The sequence below is a fragment of the Colossoma macropomum genome, unplaced genomic scaffold (assembly GCF_904425465.1).
Source record: "Colossoma macropomum unplaced genomic scaffold, Colossoma_macropomum, whole genome shotgun sequence".
In the NCBI taxonomy this organism is placed as follows: Eukaryota; Metazoa; Chordata; class Actinopteri; order Characiformes; family Serrasalmidae; genus Colossoma; species Colossoma macropomum.
This window is the reverse complement of record NW_023495351.1, coordinates 129874-149339: the sequence shown is the minus strand read 5'-3', so window position 1 is coordinate 149339 and position 19466 is coordinate 129874. Positions and strand designations below refer to the sequence as shown.

Here is a 19466-nt window from a genome sequence, read left to right as displayed (position 1 = left end):
ATGATGGACACCTGTGAAGACAAGATTGAACTGCGTGGCTAAATACATAAACACACAAATAAATAAATAAACAAATACTGCTCTGGGGTTATTCTTAGCACAAAGTTGTCAGCTATCATTCATCCTCCACGGTAATTAGCTTTGCAGGTGGTTGGAACGAGGCTGTTGAGTTTTTTAGAGATATTTTATATCTCCTTCACTCCCTCCATCCTCTCCTCTCCCTTCTTCTTGTCCCTTGAGGTGCTGAAAACACAGGCCAAATCTCCAAAGTGTGAAAGTGAAGCGTTCTGGCACGGGATAAAGTGAGAAATATGAAAGCAGATGCGATCACGCCGTGCCAGGAGATGGATTGGATTTCTTATCAGCATTTTGAAATTGAGCCTTACGCTTTGTTTATCTTCTGCCGCTGAGCCTGGACTGATGATCCGTCAGGCTGCAGAACATTACGGAGCTAATGGCAGGGAGACGTCCCCTCTAAACATGCTCCGTAAAGGATGCCCGTCATTAGCTCATGTCATTAGTCTCAAACCAAGTGAAGATAATGTGCTCTGTACTTAACAAAATACAAATAACAGTGCAGGCCTCAGCAGAAAAAGACTTGCCACAGACTCTTCAGTAAAAATCTAAAAATGGTTCTGTATTAGAACAGAACAACTTGGGGTGTTCATACTTTTGCACACGACTGTATAGTCAGCTCTGTAAATATTGCCACCCTTGAAAAAAGGTGATGAAAAACAAAGTAATTAGCTCAGTTAGCTGAGCCTTGCGCTAATGTAAAAAAAAATCTAATTTTTAATTGAATAAATTTAGTCTAAGTAAATAAAAATACAAGAAAAAATATCAGTAGCATCTAGCAAATTTCAGGCGCTTATTTTAGTAGTTAGATAAAAAGGCTTTCTTCTTGCTCCCCTTTCAAATAGCCTGTTGCCATGGAGGCGTTGTCTAAATGTAGTTTTAGGATTTGGTGATCCCAAAATGCTACCATGTTCTGCAAATCCCCAACTGCGATTCTTAAAGAAATGTCCACCTGACAGCAGCAAAGACCAGCCATGCAGGTCATGTAAGGGGTAAGGCAGGATATTATTAGCTTTCCTTTCCTTTCCTTCAATATGACTTGGGTTATTCCAAGAACAAAATCTGCTGAAGCCTGCTTCCCAAACAGTGTGTCTGGAAGTTCATAGAAAGTCTGCATTATCTCCCTTTCAGCCCAGATGAATGTAGGATTAGAACCGTAGACCCTGCAGACTATCTTGGGAATGTGCATATGCATGAAGACTGGAGATTTAAATAGGACAAAAGGAAATTTAGCCTCGGTGTCACCTCACATTTATACCCCAGTGAAACAGGAGGTGCTGAACAATCAGATAGATTTAGGAAGGCGAAATAAAAAATAGGAACATGCATCAGTTATTTAGAATAGAATTTTTAGGGGTGCCAATAATTATGACATACATTTTTTGTTATCATTTTCTTTAAAAGGTTTTTAGTTTTTGAGTTCAGTTAAATGTTAGATTTTCTTAAGCCTTAAGTGTGAGCTTGAGCTATATATATGAGAAATGTAATTTTGTTCTGACAGCAGTGATATATATGATATATATATATACACACACACACACACACACATATATATATATATATATATATATATATATATATATACATACATACAAACCATTTACTGAAGATCCCCTGAAGAACCACTTTTTGATGCGTAGGAAATGAATTATGCATCAGTTTTGTAGACACTGAGTACTTAGTTTGATCTTAAAGCCCTCTCGATTGTTTGTATGCGGAGGATTACATTGTTTTTTCACGTTTCCTGCATGTCGCGATAGCGAAAGCTCCCTTATCAAGCCATTACTCAGAAAGTCAAAAGCAGTGTTTTCTCACCGGCATCTCACGATCTGGTAAACAACACATGCTATTGATATTTATAATCGGCCTCTTATCAACAGTGCTTTATTAGCCAGGCCTTCGAGAAGAAGCAGCAGAACGGGCTTTGAATGCGAATGGGCTCGCGGCTTTTACCACCTGGATGCACCTAAATCTTATTTGAGCCCCGTAATCCCTATAATCAAATTCATTATAAAACAATAAACCCCTTGTTCGGAGCATTAATCAGACCAAATCCCCTCGTTTTATCACTCGCAGCATGCTGGTGAATTTGAAAGGTCTTTAAGGTCGCTCTGTAATTTCATTGTTCCTGATACAGTAGCGAGTTCAGCGTGTCTGGTGGCAATAACTGTCTCGGAATCGATAGCTTTAATTTAATCTGAGGTCGGGGGACGGCGACCCTGAATGTTCTTTGGCTCCGTGGCGGGGGAGCCGTTTTTCTGGAGGTTTAATTTCATCCTTAGACAGAGAGCTTTTAGGAAGATTGCTCCAAGCCCTGTGGAGTGATGGACAGAGAAACACCAGCAGAGAACCAGAGAGAACCTAAATCATAGCTGGGACTAGGCAGAGCATTAAAGCAACAGTTCAACCAAAAAAAGATTTATACATTGTTCTCCTCAGCTGCAATCTTATGCCATAAAGGAAGCACTGTTGGTTCCCTAAAAGAACATTCAGAGGAAGGTGCTTTAGAGAAACATTTTTTTGTAAATGAGATGAACACATACTGTAAAGCTTGGGTAAAGAACGCTTAAATTGGTACAGAACCTTATGTGAAGCAAACCTTTTTTAAGCATGATTCTTTAGGGAATCAATAGTGACTTTTCACTCAAAGAACACTTTGTGTCTTTGTTTATATAGTGCAAATGTAGTCGGTCAGCCAAGACATCCTTGGTGTCTGAAATGTTGCACTGGAGCTAAAAGGCTAATGTAGCTAATAAGTTAAGGAACCATATACACAACTAGCATGGTGCTAACTACATGTCTAAATCACTCACCTCAAAGTGTGTGGAGTTGTTCAGTATCTCTAATATACTTGATTATGTGGTTTCGGACACTGTGTGACTCACTGTTACCTATAAACATGGACTAAAGTTACTGAACATACAAAAGCAATAGCAGCAGCCATCAACCGTGAATTTCATCCATACTTTGTCCATTTTCCAGATGTTTCTCTGAGCGTCTGATGATTTAAGGCCTCCGCAAACCATGAGCTTCACATAGTGTAGCGTGAAATTGTGTAGCAGATAGTACAAAGTGCAGCCATAGAATGAGGATGCCAATAATAATCAAGCTTATGTCCATTTTACACTCTACACTTCCCAACGTGCAAGAGAAAGTGCACAAGTTGGTAGATTTATTCATTTTTTGATGCGTTTGATAGGTTATTATTAAACTCTTATTTTTAAAAACCTCATATCTCTATTTTTGTCTCCATTTTTTTTTATTTTTGTTTTTCGGTTTTTGATTTGAAACATAAAAATGCCTGTTGCCCTTTACATTGTGTGCAGATTTCATGATGAATGGACCAAAAGAAACTGCCCAAAATTTCTTGGAAAAAGGTCTGGTCCCATTGACTTACATTACAAGTAATCATTTTGGAGATTGCCAACGTGATATGTTTGTTCTCTCATTGGCTGAGGTGGAGTGTTAGTAATTTTCTGGTGGTCCAAATGAAACATCCTCTCTGTCCAGCTTTGGCCTGTGAAGTGAATTTTGAGCAGCTCTGGTATAGATTTAAAGACCCCATACTGTGGAAAGCTGAACTCTCTTCACTGGAAATACAGCAGTCATATGTAAACCTTGCTAAGGTTTCAAAACAACAACTGTTCACCCGTCAGACCTTACAGTCCATATATGGAAACTAAACTATAAAACAACCTGTTTTTAACTTTTTTTCTAGAAAAAACAACATATTTGCATATATCTGCCTAATCAGCCTACAGCAATTTAGCTCTGCCCTCTCACACTTAAGTTATAAGGAGTATTTCAGCCCAAACTGCTTTTTGAATGAGGCACAGCCAGTCAGAACAGAGCTCATTTATATATTTCAGTCTTAAAGGCACAGTAACAGCCTATTCAAATGTAAGATATAATGAAAAATGTGGGGTATGGGCTTAATATAATAAATCTTGCAACATTATTCAACGAATTCATCACGTTTTGTATCAGCTAACTAACTATTAATAAACTCACTGTTTTCAAGATAAAAGAGACAAAGTGCAAAAAAAGACTACACTGAAAAGTTTGTTAAGTTGATTGGTTGACTTGAAAAAGTTAAGTAAATGTAGCTGTTATTTTCAAGTTATGTTTACTTATTCACTGTAAAATTTGATAAGTTGATCTTACTTATAAGAATCTGGAAAACTGGTTGCCTTGAAAAAGTTAGTAAATATAAGGATTATTTTTGAGTTATGTTAGGCTAATAACGTTAGCTGCCGTAACAGACCTTTAGCATTTGGATGTTTATCTTTAGTGTTTAGATGGTCTGTCTTTCTTGGGGTAAATTTCAATCATGTCACTGACTATCGATTTCTGTGGTCTGGTTCTGGGTTTGATTGAATGCACTGATAGGAAATGCTAAGTGATGCTTAGAGAAGTTGAACAGAGCTGGAATTCACCATGTGGCAAAACATGTTGGCACCGAAAGTCAGTGTAAGTCTGTGCACTTTTAATAAATGAACGGTTTTTATTTTTTGGGCACTGGACAATTCATCTGGTGTAGCTCTTAGCAATGCCGTTAGCCGTGTTAATTGGTGGGATAGATGCTTATATTACTTGTTAGCTACATTAGCCTTGTAGCTTCAGTGTTAAAAGTAAAGGAACTTACTTCAGACCCCAAACATGTCTGGCTGACTGACTACATTTTGGGTAAGGGTAGAATGGTGATCTCATTTCAGCTGATAGGATTGTCACTGATATAAAACCCACCTGGATCTACACAGACATGTTTGGTTCATCCCAGCTCACTGAAATCCTCCAAAAAAAGCCGCAACCATGCACATATCAAAAGGCAGAGGAGCCAGTAGATAAAATGTTATTTCGTCACCTGTTTACATGTCAGTGTGCTGAAGATTTACTGAATTGAAATGGCTGTTGAGATGAAAAACAGGCCTTTTTTTGCCTTTTTACAGTCAGAGACAGTAATGTGTCATTTTTGTTGTGTTGTTTACCTACCTGGTGGCAGGACATTACCGCAGTGTTGCATAAATTTGTCCTAATCCTCCCTCCCCACACCCTATTTGATTCTGTTTGATGTTTTGGGTTAAGATCATTCCTGTCAGCTCCATAACCCCAGATTTTAGTGCAATAAATCAGGATAACGCTGGCTGACAGCATCTGGAGCGCTATGTGAAGATGTTATGCAGTCGTATTGAGGCAGCTGCTGGATGATGGTGGGATAATATGACTTTTCTCTGCTTTCATTTATCAAGGCTGATCATCAGCCCTGGCCTGAAGGAGGGAGGAGCAGGGGATTTGCTTGACAGGCCTCAAAACGCGTGAGGGAACCTATGGCACAGCAGCAGCACAGTACAGGTAAACCTTCACAAGATTGCTCAAACTGAAAGTGATAAAAAAAATATGTACTGGCAAGTGCGTAATAAACTTCAGTGTTAATGAGCGAAGCTAAGCTGCTGTAGGCTGAATAGGTGGATAAATTGAAATGTACCATCACAAAAATGTTACATTCTGAAACCTTTGCAGAGTTCACATACAACAGTTAAGCTAATTTTAGTTTAATTATTTTAGCAAAAATGGGTGAGGAAGATATGCCTTTCCATGATATCAGACTATTAATACTTATATATCGGCATCGGCCCACAATTTCCCACTTAGGCACATTCTTAAATAACGATACAAACCTCATTTCAAAGCAAGGATTTTGAACTTTATGCTGGTAACATTCATTTCCATAATCTAAAAGGTTGACTTATTAGACCACAATACATATTTCCAGTATGCATGTGTCCATTTCAGGTTAGTTCCAGAGAAGTTGTTATTGACATACAGCTTCCACTGTTCCTAATGCAGTCTTAATGCAGTATTTGTGGATGCAGTGATGAACTGTGTTTATTGACAACGGTTTGTCAAAGTTCTCCCGAGCCCATGTGGTGATTACCATGACAGAAATTTGCAGGTTTTCAATGCAGTGCTGTTTGAAGGACTGAAGGTCACAGTGGTTTTTGGCCTTACTCTTTACGCACTGTAGAAGGTAAAATACCTAAAATTCTCAATCCTCGCTTATAGAGAAATAATGGGCTTCGTTCGCCAATATCAATATCAATGCCATTCTTAAATGTGTTCTTGAGAAATGTCCTAAGAAAAAGTCTACATCAGATTCATGACTTGTTCTTAAAGCACAGAACTGTTCACACCTTTGTGCTCTTGAGTGCGTGTAGATTCTGTTCTTACCTACAAACAATGAGGCCCATTTTTCTTAAACTGTTGGATTATTTGCTGACACATTTTTGGGCAAAGTGGTGAGCCTTGACCCATCACGGTCAAGTCTAGGCCTGTGCTGGAAGCTCTTTTTATAACCTTCACCTGTTTAAGATGTTTTTTGAACATTTTGCAAGGTTCCTACTCTTAAAATGTCCCAATTTTTTTAGAAAGTGTTGCAGACATCAATTTCAGAATAAGCATATATTTCAATGTAAATACAAAGCATATATCAGTGAAGTTGATAAGACAAAACATAAAATATCTCGTCTTTCTACCATACTTTACAAATTTCTGTTTTTATTTGCATTTCACATACTGTCCCAACTTTTTTGGATGTTTGTAATATTAAGCACACTTGATTGAGTTCATCAGCTCATTACCTTGCCCTTGGTGAGTTGATTTGGCTGTTGGTGGAGGGAAAAGGTTAAATCTCTGTAGTTTTATGCAGCGTTTTTGGTTTTTCATGGCCTCAGTTTGACGGTACAGCTCTAAAGCATTCCTCTGCAGTGTGCTGTGTGACAGTGAGGGGATCACGGCTGGGTCTTTGGAGCGTTTTCTCTTTTACAGTTCAGCACTTCCAGCAGCGCAGCATGGTGGTGGTTTGTTATTTCTAAAAGACTGTCCTGGGGCGTGCTTGAGGAAGGTGGTGCAGGATCCAGCAGCTGCTTTAAAGCCCTCCTCTAACCACCCGTCTCCCAACCCTGCCCCCCCGCAGGTCTGCACTCATTCAGAGTCTGAGGGCCGTTTCTGCTCAGCTCCTGCAGGATTGTGGGGGGATTTTCTCTGACCCTGACCATAGCAAATCAGATATATGGGCCCCTGCTGCTCCACAGGCCAGGCAGGGGTAAGGAGGCCAGCCGTTAAACGGAAGAAACTGCTCTTGATCACAGGAGATTTAGGGGTCAGAAACAGCTGGACTTTGAGAACAGCTGCCCACGGGTTTTGGGGTCGGTATGTTTAACCGCTGTGGGCAGCAAAATTAAATTCTGTTAAATAAGTGTGCATATTGTGCTTTTTTCTTGTATTCAATTTCTTTATACTTATGACGTTTGTGTGGGTTTATGTACCAAAATGAGTCATAGTGTGTTTTTATATCTTAAAATTAAACTGTTTTTTTGTTACTGTGCATTTAAAATGCGTATATGTAAATTAAAATTTGGCTTGGCTACAATCCAAAACTGAAACACTCCATATAACCTCAGTGTGAAAGGGTGGGGCTAAACTACATTAGGCTGAATGATCAGGTATATATAACTGTGTTGGGTTTTGTGACACCATAAAAACAATTAATTCAAAATGGGATATTTTTATAGCTTTTTTAAAATTATTTGTGTATTATGAAATGGTTAAGATATAATTAAAGTCTTTCTTAATGGTTCAATTGAAGTGTTCCATTCTAGAGACTCAGGATTGTTCACAGTGGTGGTGATAGGAACCAGACATCCACCTCTAAAAGCTCCCTCACAGAAAGTTACTACATGAAATGGTTATGCCTGATGTCTAATACATTGTTTTATGAACGTTTTGAGAAGATTTTGTCTTAAAATGTGTATTTTAAAACCTGCTCATGGTGCAGGCATACATGTTGGGCATTTTAAGGCAAAATTGGCCAAAAAATCATTTCCAATTTTCCACTATCCACTCCATCATTAGCATTCCATATAAAACTCAGGAGACGTGTAGGTTCACTGGTGGTTGTGGACAGTAAATAAAATGTCTATATTTCTGTTGTAGTCATGACGACTCGTGGTTACTATCACCACCACCATAGAGAAAGACAGTTTACATCGCAAGATTAAAAATCCTTTGCTCAATGGAATGTTTGCAGTTTAGCCGTAGCAAGTGTGAGATGTCATTAGGCTGGTACAGTTTATGTTCTGCAGTGACCTAATCACCACCACACATCATGAAACAAACACAGGAGGCTCTAATTAGGCTGAATTTCACCTGTCAGGTTTTAGCCTATTAACAAAGCTAGAAGCAGCACCTGCTCGGGATCTCCTGGCAGCGACAACAGTCAGAAGAAGAAACAGTCATTAAAGGAAAGCACTGCAGATCAGGCATATGGAGAAAAGCATTTCCACAGAGAAGCACTGATAGAAAGGAAGAGATAGTGAAATAAGAACCTCCGCAGTGAAATCTGGGGGACGAGAAAGCATTTCAAACATAAGTCTGTAATTTTCTACAAGTTAATCAAATATTTACAAAGACGTGACAGGTTTAGTATTTCCTGCCGGCTGCCTTCGGCTGCGGCGCATTCATCCAGATACAGTCCCTCCACTTCACTCCACAGGGAAATTAGCATAGATCCCAGCGTTGCTGCGGAAGTCACTGCAGCTGGACTTGTCGAGACTACTGCTCGAAAAGTTCGCATAATGACTTTAAAAAATGTATGAAAAGAAAACTTTATGAATAAAAAAGCTTTTAACAATCACTCTGCACACTTTTGTTCTGACTGTTTGTGGCAGGTCTCTCAAACCACTTGAGTCCAGGCCTTTAATTTGACGTTTGTTACTGACCTCAGCAGATATAACAGTCAGGCTGAACAAGCAGCCTCTGAGTCTGATCAGGATAACTAGCTCTGCACTAAATCTGCTAGCACAGATGAAAAGACTGGTCAGAAGGAGAGGGCAGATGCAGTTGAAGGGTTGAAATCTCATACTTCTACTGTAAATAGTGCACTTAAACAGCACTGCAGGAAAATTAGAGTGTCCAGAATCAAGTACTACATACTGCACGCTCATTCTAGAGTGCTATTTTGGCATACTATTTAGAGTAGAGGCAAAGATAACACTTTATAATAAACAGCAACATTATTATCTAATATTTTCCTATTGACTGTCAATAATTATGTAACTATGCATTGATAAATGGTGTCATTTGAATTATTAGCCATTTACTATGTGATATTCAGTTCTTATTTTGTTTTGTCAAAACCTAATCATTAATTATAGTAATGATTCAATAATATCAATAATGATTTGCTTAATTAATACTTATAAACCTAAAAATAAACAATTTATTTAGTTACATGAAAACAATTTGTAATCAGTATGAATTAACACTTTGTAATTGTCCACATTCTGTTTTAAATGATTCAGTTGTTATTTATTATCTTGCTACTTTGTAATTAAGTATCTTGAGAAAGTATCTTGTACTTTCTAATTGAGTACTACTGAGTACTTAATGAGTACTCAATAGTACTCAATCACTGTTAAGTGGTTAATATACACCGACCAACCACTTCATTAAGTCCACCTCCTTGTATCTCCACCCACTGCTCCACTGGCCATATAGGTGCACTTTGTTGTTCTACAGTTACAGACTGTAGTCCATCTACTTCTCTGCATACTTTGTTACCCTTTTCTTCCATGGTCAGCACCCCCACAGGACCTCCACAGAGGAATTATTTGGGAGCCGGGTCATTCTCAGCACTGCAGTGACACTGACATGGTGGTGATGTTAGTGTATGTTGCGCTGGTGTGAGTGGATCCGACACAGCAGTGCTGTTAGAGTTTTTAAACACTGTGTCCACTCACTGTCCACTCTATTAGACACTCCTACCTTGTCAGTCCACCTTGTAGATGTAAAGTCAGAGACGACTGCTCATCTGCTGCTGCACAGTTTGCGTTGGTCATCCTTTAGTCCTTCATCAGTAGTCACAGGACGCTGCCCACAGGACACTGTTGGCTGGATGTTTTTGGTTCTCAGTCCAGCAGTGACACTGGGGTTTTTTAAAAACTCCAGTAGCACTACCGTGTCTGATCCACTCGCACCAGCACAACACACTAACATCAATGTTGCTGCAGTGCTGAGAATGACCCACCACCCAAATAATACCTGCTCTGTGGGGGTCCTGACCATTGAAGAACAGGGTAACAAAGTATACAGAGAAAAGGGTGGACTACAGTCTGTAAAGTGCTCCTATATGGTCAGTGGAGTTGATAAAATGAGTGTAGGTACTTGAGATGTAGATACTTGTAGGTGTACTTAATGAAGTGAGTGGGCAGTGTACACTTTTTGAGCGTTAATATATAAATAATTATCTTTTTTGCATGTGAGTAAATGGTTAATCATCAAAATTGTAGCCCTCAATAATGCACAGCTATCCATTATATAATGATTAACTGTCAGTAATAAATTATTAGAAACAATTAAGTTTCTTTTTATAAGGGATTATTGTTTGAAAGTGTTACTGACATTTGCAATTTCAGATGCATTAAAATTAAAGCAGGAGTCATCAGTGTTATCCGCAAAGGGCCAGTTTTCATTCCATCCAAGCAGAAGCACTTCATATAACTAATCAGCTGTTTGAAGGCTGAGACCAGCTGATTAAACAAGTGGCATCAGCTGTGCTTCTGCTTGATTGGAATGAAAACTTGCAGCCACACTGGCCCTTCCGGGATAAGATTGGTGACCCCTGAATTAGAGGGTAATTGCACTGGGAAGTGCTATGTTTTTAAATGTTTTCAGTGTTTACATACTACATCTAAATCTTGTATGTACAAAAAGTGAAAAGTTTTCTGTGATATGGACACTTTGAGTCCATACATCCATATATTTTAAATTTTATCAGTAATAGATTGAGAAACTGTGTTCACAGTGGTGGTGATAGGAATCAGACATCTGAGTTTAATGTCTCAAAGCATTACTGCATGAAATGGTTATGAAAACTCTGTTTGATATATGACATATTTTAATGAAGGTTTTGGCCTAAAACTTATTTTTTTAAATGTGAGGCAAGATAGTCCTCATAGAAATAGTATAATCATACTTTAAACATCAATGATGTTATATTAATCATATGTCACAATGCTGATGTATCTAGCAAGTAATGCTGCAGAAATTTGAATCTGCAAGGCTAATGTAGCTAATAAGCAATGGGAGCTTAAACTCCACCATTTGGCATGCCTTAATCACCACCCACTCGCCTCAAAGCGTGTGGAGTTGTTCAGTAATCTCTAATAGACATGATTATGTGCTTTCTGATGCTGCATGACTCACATGGTATGAACTAAAGTACATTAGCATTGCTAACACCAGTATTAACAGCCATTTCTCTACTGTTATCAGTGGCATTTCAGCTACGGAGCCCCTCATGGATCATTTTACAGTCCACTCTCAGATAAATAGGCCCTGCCGTACCATTTCCGGCTCTTTAGGGTGAGGGCGTGTGATGGAGTGAGAGAGGGGGGGCAGAGGAAGTGGGTAAAAGGCACCAAATCTGATCCCCCAGAAAATGTCATCAGCAGGATGTGGAACTGATGCACTGCACATTCCCATTAAACCTCCACGTCGCTCTCTTGATCGATTGTGTTTTAAAGGAGGAGCATTTAGCGTAATGCAGAACAAATCACATACACAGACAGAAATGGATTAGCGTGTATGCTAACCCTCCCAGTGCTGGAACAGAGTGCATCCACATGCTCTTCAGGACAGCTCTGTGAGAAAGCTTAAACGATGGTTTGACCAAAAAAAAAAAAACATTTCCCCTCTCATCTCAAATGTAGTCAATCAGACAAGACGTGTTTGGTGTCTACAGTTTGCTTTTTTAGTTTTAGCACTGGAGCTGTGAGGCTAACGTAGCTAACAAGTAATGGAAGCTTACTCCTCTTCAAAAATATATAATCATTTGGTAAATTAATGAATTCTGTCATTTTATGTGCAATAGTAACTCACAGCATAGATGGAAATCTTATAAACTGGACCCCAAAAGGTGTTTGAGATGTTTTACTCAACATTTCAAGGATTATATGCTGTAAATAATATACTGTAATGATCTATTTGCAGTAATTTTTGGCATTACCAACCTCAAGATATGATCACTACTTTTCATTTTTAGGCATTCTAGATATTGATTTTATAACAACCACACACATGGTGTTCTACAGCTTTCTCAGTCATTTTAGAATCCTCTAATATCCAACATTTTTGTTTACAATCTCATACTAATTATATTAATAGCTGCCCTCTGCCACACACACACACACACTATATATATATATATATATATATATATATATACACTGATCAGGCAACATTGTGACCACCTCCTTGTTTCTACACTCATTGTCCATTTTATCAGCTCCACTTACTGTATAGGTGCACTTTGTAGTTCTACAGTTACAGACTGTAGTCCATCTGTTTCTCTGATACTTTGTTAGCCCCCTTTTACCCTGTTCTTCAGTGGTCAGGACCCCCATGGACCCTCACAGAGCAGGTACTATTTGGGTGGTGGATCATTCTCAGCACTGCAGTAACACTGACGTGGTGGTAGTGTGTTAGTGTGTGTTGCGCTGGTACGAGTGGATCAGACACAGCAGTGCTGCTGGAGTTTTTAAACACTGTATCCACTCACTGTCCACTCTATTAGACACTGAAGTCAGAGACGATAGTTCATCTGCTGCTGCACAGTTTGTGTTGGTCATCCTCTAGTCCTTCATCAGTGGTTACAGAGCGCTGCCCACAGGGCACTGTTGGCTGGATATTTTTGGTTGGTGGACTGTTCTCAGTCCAGTAGTGACACTGAGGTGTTTAAAAGCTCCAGGAGCACTGTTAGTGTCTGATCCACTCAGACCAGCGCAACTGCAGTGCTGAGAATGATCCACCACCCAGTACCTGCTCTGTGAGGGTACATGGGCGTCTGATTAATTGATGGTGTGTTTAAGCTGGAAAGTTGAAGTTCATGATGTCAACTGGAGCAAACCTGCAGGGAAGAAAGAAACGTAATGTTGAATATGAACCGTTTTTATTTCAAAATGTTAAGGGCTAATGTCAAGATTAATTCTTGCTTTAGCAATGTAACTGAACAGTTTAAGCACTGTTATATTTCAGAGCAGTAGTGGGGGAAGATATTTAATTGAGTAACTAAAATAAGAAAGCAAAAAAAAAGTACTTACCTGTGAATCGATTCCAGAGAAAGGTAGCCATGTCTTTATTCAGGGGTTAAAACAGTGGCCTTTGTCTGGTGAAACATGCTGAAACATGCGAAAGTAGTAGTGGACAAACTTCTTTGCTATATTTTTTATAAAATTCTATACTAAATCCATCTGGGCCTGAGGGCTTTATTGTTTGGAAATGAAAAAAATGGCTGCATGTATCTCCTCCAGCATTATGTCTGCATCTAAAAATTCTACAGACCCTTCACTCAGTTTTGAAACGCTAAACTTGGAGAAAAAACTGTTAATGTCACTTAGTCCACCTTTGCACTGTGATTTATAGATTTCTGTGTAAAAATCAGCAAAACGCTGATTTATTGCTTTAGGGTCTGTCAAGATGGAGCCATTGCTTGATTTTATGCGATGTATGGCTCGTGCAGCTTGGGTTTTCCTCAACTGGCGGGCTAACAGTTTATGAGGTTTGTCGCCTATTTCGAAGTGTTTTTGTTTGACCTGTTGAAGTAATTTAAAAACATCTTTAGTCATAATCTGGTTATATTCGTATTTTAGTTTCATTATATTATTCAGTATGCTAGTTTTTTTAGTTGCTCTGTATGTTTCCTCTAATTTAGTTAATTTGTCATTAATTTCCTTTAGTTTTGCCCTTGCTTGTTTTCTTTGTGATGCTTTATATGCTATTATGTCTCCCCTAAGGACTGCTTTCATAGACTCCCAAAGCATAGAGTCATGTACATCGCCTTTATCATTTTGTGTCTAAGAGCTGTGCTATTTTCTCTGCCAGGAACTGAATTTCCCACTTTGCAACAAAGAATTATCTAAGCGCCAACGATATTCTCTTTTGACCACACTGAAATTTAAATCTACAGAGTGGGGGGCATGATCCGATATTATTATGTTATGATACTGGGATGAGGTGGCTGTGGAGATTAACTTTGAGTCTAGAAGAAAATAATCTATCCTAGAGTAGGATTTATGGACAGAGGAAAAGAAGGAGCAGTGTCTGTCTAATGGACGAAGCAGTCTCCATATATCTACTATGTTTAAGCTATCCATATATTTACTCAACACTGTACTTGATTTTGATGTATGAATTTAGCTTGGTTGTCTGTCTAATACAGGGTCACAGACACAGTTAAAATCTCCACCAATAACTACATCACTCTGTGATAAATCAGGAATTACAGCAAATAATTTCTGGGAGAATGCTGGGTCATCAAAATTCGGACCATAAATGTTAACAAGCGTAACAGGTGTCAAGTTGATAGTCCCACACACTATAACGTATCTACCATTCTGGTCTGTAATAGTTTGCTGCGTTTTTGTTTATGATTATAGCCACTCCTCTTGCCTTCACGCTGAAATTTGACTGATATACATATGATGCCCATGGTGGACAAAACATTCTATGTGCTGTTTTTTTAATATGTGTTTCTTGGAGGAAACATATGTCTGCTTTTAAGAATTTTAAATGTGAATAAACTTTGCCTCTTTTTTACCGGGATGTTCAGACCTCGTACATTCCAGCTTACAAATCTTGTGAGCCTATTGCCATACTTGGCGTGCTGGCTATGTAACATATGAGTATTTCCTGTCATGTAATCATAAAGAAACCTTTAACTGTACAACTGAACCTCTGGATTCCATTACAAATATCGATGTTAACCCTCTAAGAAACAAGAACAAATAAGAGAACATTTTCACCTTCCCCTTCCTAAACAACCTCCCCACTTCCCTGTCTTAACTAAACTACACCTTAATTAACGCCAGCAACGTAACGCAACTAAATTGTATACGCTGTGCACCTTCTTATGAGCTGAATTAGCTACGTTAAGAAAAAGTCTGTCCCCTTCTTGTGAAAATACAAGTGAAATTTAAGTCCTCGCCTTTTAGATGAAACTGAATTCAGTCCGAAACCACGTTAAACTTCAAAGTAGTGCTGTACAGTCTGTCTTTCGTTCTCTACCGTTTCTCCGTGTTTGCGCATTAGCAGGCTCACCAGTCTTTCACCTTCGCACAAAGGAAATTCTCTGCCTCTGCTGGTGTAGTGAAGGTTGATGTGTCATCTCCTGCAGTTACAATGAACCTTGCGGGATGTCGAAAACCACATCTTATGCCCCTTTCACTGCATTTCCTCCTGATTTCGCTGAATGCTTGCCTTTTTCTGATGGTGTCGGAGGCCAGGTCCGGATAGACAGAGCCGGGATCCCTTGTAATGGAGCTGTTTCTTTTGTCTAGCCATACGTAGTTCTTTGACCTGACAGTGATGGAGCCGGACTATGATAGGCCGTGCCTTACCCTCGATGGCCGGCTGCAGGCTCCTGTGTGCGCGGTCGACCTGAATTGGCTTGCTGAAATGCTCATTTCCCAGATTTTCGGGGATTAATCTGGCAACAAATTCTGTCGGTCTACCGTTCTCCTCCTTCTCTTTTATACCGAAAATTCGGATATTTTGGCGACGGGAGCGCAACTCCAAGTCCTCCAACTTAGCCTGCAGCCGGGTTGCATCCTTCTGTAGCGCCGCACACGTGTGCTCCAATTCCTCAATTCGTTTTTCATGCTCCATTGAAGCCTCTTCTGTTGTTTTCACCCGCACTGTGATATCTGTCAGGGCTTTGTTCAGATTTGAGAGTGATATTGCAATTTCTGCAAATCTGTTGTTCACGTTGCTACTAAGCGAACCGATAGCAGCCATGAGGGCATCATTAGTAGCTGAGCCGCTAGCGTTGCTAGCTTCTTCATCTGTAGCCGACCCCAGTGCAGCATTGTTGTTATCGTCGATTTCAGCTGATTTCTCGTTTTTCTTGGCTTTGTTTGGTTTCGTCATGATTTATAGAATCTATCTGACATCAAGTTTCGGCCTTTTTGTCTGTTAAAGAATGAAGGTGAGGGTAAATTAAGAGAAGGAGTACGGAGCTTCTGAAAACACGTCTACTCTATCTAGCACTACCGGAAGTCCCCCCATCTGGTGAGTTTTTAAAGTGAATTACCACCCCCTCCCCAGCCCCCCCATCCTCGCACCAAAACCGGACATGACGTCACACCACTTCCTGCTTAGCTCTATAAAAGATGAACATCGATAATTTGGAGAGGAATGGACTTATTTGCATTCATAAGCGCTCATCTGGTTTCCTGATACGTTCTGCAACAAGAAACGGTCAAACACTAAAAAATCAAGAAGCTGAAGTCAGATTCCCTTTCCCCAGCTTCTTGTTTGAATTTTCCCTTTCCCCTTAAATAGTGCAGCACTTACATTCTAGTGCCTCAGGCACCACTTCAGGTGGAATGGGAAAATTCGAACAAGAAGTTGGCGAACAAGAAGTTGGCGAACAAGAAGCTGACAGCCTCGTAAAAATCTAACGTTGAGAGACATTTTACAAGAAAGTATTCCATTTTTGTGGAAAAGTTTCCTGCTGGAGATGTGAGAAAAGCAGCTATGGCTGAGCTGAAGCTTAAAGCAAAGTAAGTCTGCATTTTCATTTATATTGTATTGATTATCCTGTACTAGGACATTGGCACATGTTGAGACATACTTACAGCCAAGATGGTAAAACAGACTTAAAATGTTGTGGCTCCCAAGGCGGTTTGAGTTTGTTGAAGGGACAAAATGGCTGTTCTTAACATTTGGGTTGCTGACCCCTGACCTAGAGGAAGCAAAGTGAGTTAGTCTGATGTTTGAGTTGGAGCCCAAAAACCGCAAAAATTGTGATTGAAGTGATGGACTATAACAGTTATAGCATACTGAATTCATTTTATACATTTATCTAAATCTAACAGAGAATTCAATAGTGATTTCAAACTTTACTGTGGTGCAAAGTCTCTCAGCCCGTGGCACAGTCTAATCTCCTTGATGCAAAGACTCCCAGTCCGTGGAATAGTCAAATTTTGCTGCTGCAATGCAAAGCCACACAGCCGGCGGCCTAGCCAAAGTCAAATCTGCTTTACACAGTGCAATGTCTCTCACTCGACAATGGAGAAACACCCCAGCCTGTGGGGAAAAATCAAAGATAATCACAAATATACCACAAACAATACAAAACAACCCACAAAGACCCAGTTAAAGCTTTAAATAGATAGTGATTATGTATGTATGATATCAAATGAAAAACTGCATGTGCTCATAATCAGAATGACACAGTATCCATACGTCCTGCTGTAGCCTCGAGAAATATTTCTCAGATGAATGTAGGCATTTGATGGCTTCTGCTTCTCTTCTTCACTGATGGTGACAGTCCTGTAATTTCCTCAGGGTAAAACTACTTTTCCAACTCATTTTTCCATCCTGCGACTCACAGGAATTCCTTATTCATTAACTTACATAACACGTCTGAACTTTGCTGGGCTAAAACTTTCTGTTTGCCGAAGAACAGAACAAAGTACTCGACGCAGTTATAGAGAGAAGAGCTGGTTGAATTAATTGTTTTGGCAAGGTTAATTGGTAAGACTTCTCGGCGGAGTGCACACACACACACATACACACACACACACACTCGCACACACACACAAACTGTGGTCTCTCTTGACAAATTATTTATTACAGGGGTGTAAGTGATGTGGGTAATTTGAGGCGTGAGGGGGAGATTATTCTGGCCCCTTGTGCGGGCGCAGGCCGGATGATAATAGAGGACCTGTTCGGGGAGTGTATTCACTAGACTGGTGTTCATTAAGCTGCTCTTCAGTATGCGTGTGTGCATGCCTCTGATAGCCCGGCTCACTTTTCACCCAGAGCTGCCTTTGTTCTGCAGCTTCACGTGTCAGACAGCTCGAGTGGGGGCTACACCAGCATTGCAGTGTTATTTATGCTTGTCAGGGTGGGGGTGGACATGGACCATCGCCTGACCTACTTTTTATGTGGGCCAAAGAACTTTCACTAGTGCACACAAAGTGTGTGCAAATATCAGAGACCACTTTCTTTGACATCAGGGAAAACCACAAACCATTTACGACTAAATCTAATATCAGAGGTTTGAGTGTTCAGTGTGTCTTTACCTTTATTACAGCTTTCATTCTTTTCAGGAGACTCACTTTCAGTTTCTCAAAGAATCTGCAGACACACCTCCAAAGTTCAGTCTTAGAAGCTGGTTGATCATTTTCTGAAGTAATCAAACACATTCAGTGATGTTGAGGTCTGGACTCTGGGGTGGTCAGTCCATTGTTCAGCTTTTGTTTGATGTGTCTGTCTCCTTTTCTCAGTGAGGTTCTTCTTGACAGCTACACATCCTTTCAGACCCACAGCGCTGAGTCGTCTTCTCACAGTGGAAGGATGGACAAAAACACCTGTGGATGTTTTCAGATCTAAAGCAGCTGGATTTTCTCCTCTCTCTCAAAGATGAAAGCTTTAAGTGCTGTTTATCTGATGGGGACAGTTTTGGTGTCTACCAGGTCTTCCAGGTGGTTGTTAGGAGTCTCATTTTCTCTGTAGCTTTTTAATTCAGTTGTTCAGTTCAGTTGTTTTGACTTATTTTCCTTTGACTTTCTCCTTCATTATGCAAGTGTATTATCTTATATCTAATCTATCCGAACTGTATACTTTGATATCTAGCTCTAAGGGTCCCTGGCACCTAAGCCAATGGTTCTACTGAGTCTGAAAGACACTTTACCCTATTGAGCTAATGATGCCATTGACCATAGTGAGTCTGATGAGGAACCATTGACCATACTGAATTAGAGGAGCCATTCACCCTAGCTAGTCTAAGGAGTCTAGGGAGACTTTGGCCCTACATACAGCAGATGTCATACCTACTGAGTCTAAAAAACCATTGACCCTACTGAGTTGGCAAAGTCATTGAAGTAGGGAAGCCATTTAACCTAATACGTCTGAGGAGGCATCAACTCTACCAATTCCACTTAGCAACTGGCCTAACCTACTCTGAAGAATCATTGACTCTACTAATTCTGGGGAGCCAGTGGCTCTACTGACCCTAAGGCTGATTCTGAGGGCCAACAGCTGCACTGAGCCTGAGGTGTAACTACTGCCCCCTGATGACTCTGAGGTGGTAATGGCTCTGCTGAGGCTAGCAGGTAGGCATTGACTCTACTGAGTTCAAGAAACCATTGACCCTACTGATTCTGAAGAGCCAATGACATCACTGAGCCTAGGGTGTTGCTATTGACCCCACTGAGTCTGAGGAGCCCTTGACCCTACTGATTCTGATGAGCCAAAGGCTCTGCTGAGCCTGGGATGTAGCCATTGACCCTACCGAGTATGAGAAAACTGACCATACTGATTCTGGGGAG

General features: G+C 40.0%; 1 protein-coding gene across 1 annotated transcript in view; it reads left to right on the top strand.

Annotated features, from left to right (window-relative positions):
- The window catches only part of lrfn2b (leucine rich repeat and fibronectin type III domain containing 2b), a 213236-nt gene that overhangs the window by 133713 nt on the left and 60057 nt on the right, over nt 1-19466 (top strand). The window contains exon 4 of the mRNA XM_036562270.1: nt 5325-5427. The gene's annotated coding sequence lies outside the window, so the exon portion shown is untranslated. The remainder of the gene's footprint in view (nt 1-5324; nt 5428-19466) is intronic.